We start from the raw sequence: 3,472 nt of genomic DNA, 5'->3' as shown, positions 1-3,472 counted from the left end.
TCTTAAAACAAAGATGAACTACTAAGTCTTCTCGTATTGACTGCTTGCTGCTTGAGCTCGCTGAACCTTATGGATGATCATTTGTAAACTGGAAAAAACAACAAAACAAGAGAAGACTTTCTGATGCTCGGAGGAAACAATAATATAAGTGCATAATAGAAATACTCAATATATCATAACCATATAAGTATATTTTCAAAGAATCATGCACTAAGAGGCTCATCTCTATGTGCACTGTGTCCGAAGAACAAATATATACCGGAACAAGCATTACACACCAGCATATGCGTGCACCATTCAATGGTCAATGAGAATAAGTCATAAAGTAATACAAGAGAATCTTCTTCCTTCATGCACTGGTGCATGCATATGAATCACTCCAATAATTAAATATTTTATAACATAACTGAAGGGTCTCGCTGTTACATAAGAACCACAGTTCAGCGAGCTCCATGGACACAATTAAAGAGGTTGGAGAAAATGAAAAACATTTGAAGGATAATAGTTTGAAAGCAAAATCTATAACCTGGAATGGAGACATTATACATTACCAAACATGTTCTAAATATATCTTGGGCATCTACTTTATGCCTAACTAATATAGAGAGCACTTTACATGGCAGGAAAATGAAAACGTTGAAAAAAAGATTGGTACCAGTTGTAGATACAACTATCAAAAGGGTCAAAAAAAAATTTGCACGAGGACAGGGCCTAGAAGGCCCCAGATATCCATTCAATCCACCATTCGCCGGCGTCCTCAAGCGTCGCCGCCGAGGATCCAGCTCCATTCCTGACGAAGAGTCGAAGCCGCCGGTCACCTTCAGTTCACCGGGGACACACCACTTGATGAAGAGGAGGCGCCACGCTCCAACAAAGAGATCGAAGAAGGCCTCCGCCGTGGAGGATGTAGTTTCGCCGCCCTGCCGGCAGAAAATCGCAGAAGCCCAGATGGCTCTTGCGTGTTTGAGCTCGAAGAAGTAGCACCACTCAGGCAACAGCCTGCTCCAGATGGTATTGTGGCAGTAAAGAACAAACAGTTTTATGTTAGATTTTCAGCAAGTGACGGGAACAGATGAGCTTCTTCTCGCTCGGAAGTGTTGGGTCTCAGGAGCGGAGACAACCCACCAATTCTTCCCAGAATGGCGAGTTACACCTGCCAGTACATCTGCAGAAGGCAAACAAATGAGAAGAAACAAAGAAGCAGGCAATCAAAACCTAGAAATAAAGTACATGACAGTGAACAAATTTGTAGAGCTGCTCCGCAATGATATTTGAAAAAACATGCCCTTCTTACCTTGTATACATTGGAAAAAGGCACAAAAGCAATAGGAAAGGGATCTTCTATGTTCATGCTAAAAGGAAATGAATACATATAGCTATTTGGCAACCAACAGAAACTAAAAAAACAGATGTTATTTCTATTTTGCAGAACTATTTTGACGGATGCATAACACGCAGGTGTGCACTAATTTTTGAAATAACCATTCCCCTAAATTTGAAATAGCCGTTGTTGTTCAATCCAGTAGCTGTAACTGATGAAAAATGCAACAAACAGATCCGACAATCTCTTATATAACTCATCAAAACAGGCGACTATATCCCAAATAAATAGAAAAGATTTCTAAAAATTTAGGGTAAGTTAACAACAGTGTTAAGTAGTAAATGGATCAAGGCTGGCACGTGAATATATGTTACTTGCAAGGAAAAGGAACACACTGTAATAATGCTGTAATGCCCCATATGAATGATCAGCTATGCTTTCCTTTTCTCGGGGAACAAAAGGCCACACGATAAATAATGATGGAGCTTTCTATTCATCCTCCTTTGACTAAATAAAGAGAGAAGATTTTGACTACTCAATGGATATCAAATAGTTTTGAAGAATAATTACCTGCAACCCTCCCTGGAAATAATATGATGTTGACACAGTTTCCGTACATAACATGGATCTGATGCTAATGATTACAGCAGAGATACACTTGAAGTATAGCTCAGTTCTCGCACTGGAATAACTTCAGCCAACAGTCACCAGCGTAGAAGAAGTTATCAAAAAACATGCTTGCTTCCAACATAAACCACTGATAAGGTCACACAGCAACCATCATTATGAGAGGAAGTTTTCAGCGTAAGCCACGGATACATTGCCAAACAATGACCTAGACCTTCTGATCTCACCCATGCGAGATGTATCCTATAAACAAAATAACATCAAGCATTATTAATTACCTGGCTACACAACATAGATATATCACAATCATTGGCATGGCACTAAACATCTAAGATACTTTATATAGCTGAGATAAAAAAACCTAAATGTTAAATTCAGAGAAATACAATCAGCAGCTCCCAAAAATTAACAACATGAGCCTAAGCAAAATTAAACTCTCAGCAGGGTCCAAAATATAGTAACTAATTTGCACTGAACATCCAAGATATATATAGCTGAGATAAAAAAAAACTAAATATTAAATTCAGAGAAATTCAATCAGCAGCACCCAAAAATTAACAACATGAGGCTAACCAAAGCACAGCTGAATGTAAAAAATAATTCAATCTAAAATATTGAAATAATTCGTAGTGTGTCTTCTTTCGACACATGTGGAACTGACCTGTACAATTGACTGGTACACACATAGCCTTTCTTCAGAAGTTCTTTGAACTGACCTGTACGATTGGCTGGCACACATACCTCCATTGTGTTTCCCTGGAACCAAAAATGAAACTTTAATATTGCTTTGCACAGAAAATAAGTAAGTTTGTCAGCTGCTAATTACGCAGTAAGAAGAGAATTCTGTAAGTCTAAATAGTGAGAAGCATATCCGTAATTAGTTACTGTATTTTTGGCTCATGTAAATACTTGGAAACGCAACCGCCTTTGCTCTCCAAAAGTGCCTCGTTTATGTTTGTTGGTGTGAGATCGGAATGGCGTGCAGCGAAGGTATTGAAGATTTGAATAGGTATATATTTTGTGTTATCTTATTTCGGCAAAATGATTAATGCCTAGTTTACTGATCAATTTGTCGTGGTTGGACGGTAACGGAATCAAGCATGTGTAAAACAATGGTGTCATTAGTGCCCTAAAATGAAGGATAATAATATATTTATCAGGAGAAAAAGAGTCACATATTGTCTCTGGTAATGCAAGTAGTTTATATAGAGGAAAAGGGTACAAAGTTGAGACAACTCAACATTTTTCCTATAGGCAGGAGTAAGTAAGTCAAGCGACTGAATTATGAGATGTACCTCATGGCAACAACATTGAAATCCAGCTCATATGAGATGTACCTCATGGCAACAACATTGAAATCCAGCTCATATAAGTTTTGCCGCATATTTCCCAAAACATGTATTCCGAGAGACAACAACGCATCACCAAAAAGCCTTAAAAAACACGAACGGTAAGAACTAAAGCATAAACCAGACAAACCATTAGAATCAGCAGGAGTATTCAGCGCACCACCTGGCAAAATTG

General features: G+C 38.3%; 1 long non-coding RNA gene across 2 annotated transcripts; it reads right to left on the bottom strand.

Moving 5' to 3' along the window:
* Positions 1-861: 861 nt before the first annotated feature.
* Positions 862-3,472, bottom strand: LOC127342976 (uncharacterized). 2 transcript variants are annotated; one of them, XR_011755646.1, is made up of 4 exons: positions 3,244-3,472; positions 2,610-2,704; positions 1,892-2,191; positions 862-1,165 (listed from the first exon to the last, which is right to left on the bottom strand). It is a non-coding gene; the product is annotated as an uncharacterized lncRNA (long non-coding RNA). The 2 variants fall into 2 exon arrangements; XR_007876989.2 differs by having other exon boundaries at positions 3,286-3,472.

Source organism: Lolium perenne, chromosome 3, assembly GCF_019359855.2.
Source record: "Lolium perenne isolate Kyuss_39 chromosome 3, Kyuss_2.0, whole genome shotgun sequence".
In the NCBI taxonomy this organism is placed as follows: Eukaryota; Viridiplantae; Streptophyta; class Magnoliopsida; order Poales; family Poaceae; genus Lolium; species Lolium perenne.
The sequence above is the reverse complement of the archived record's forward strand: the minus strand, read 5'-3'. Positions and strand labels throughout refer to the sequence as shown.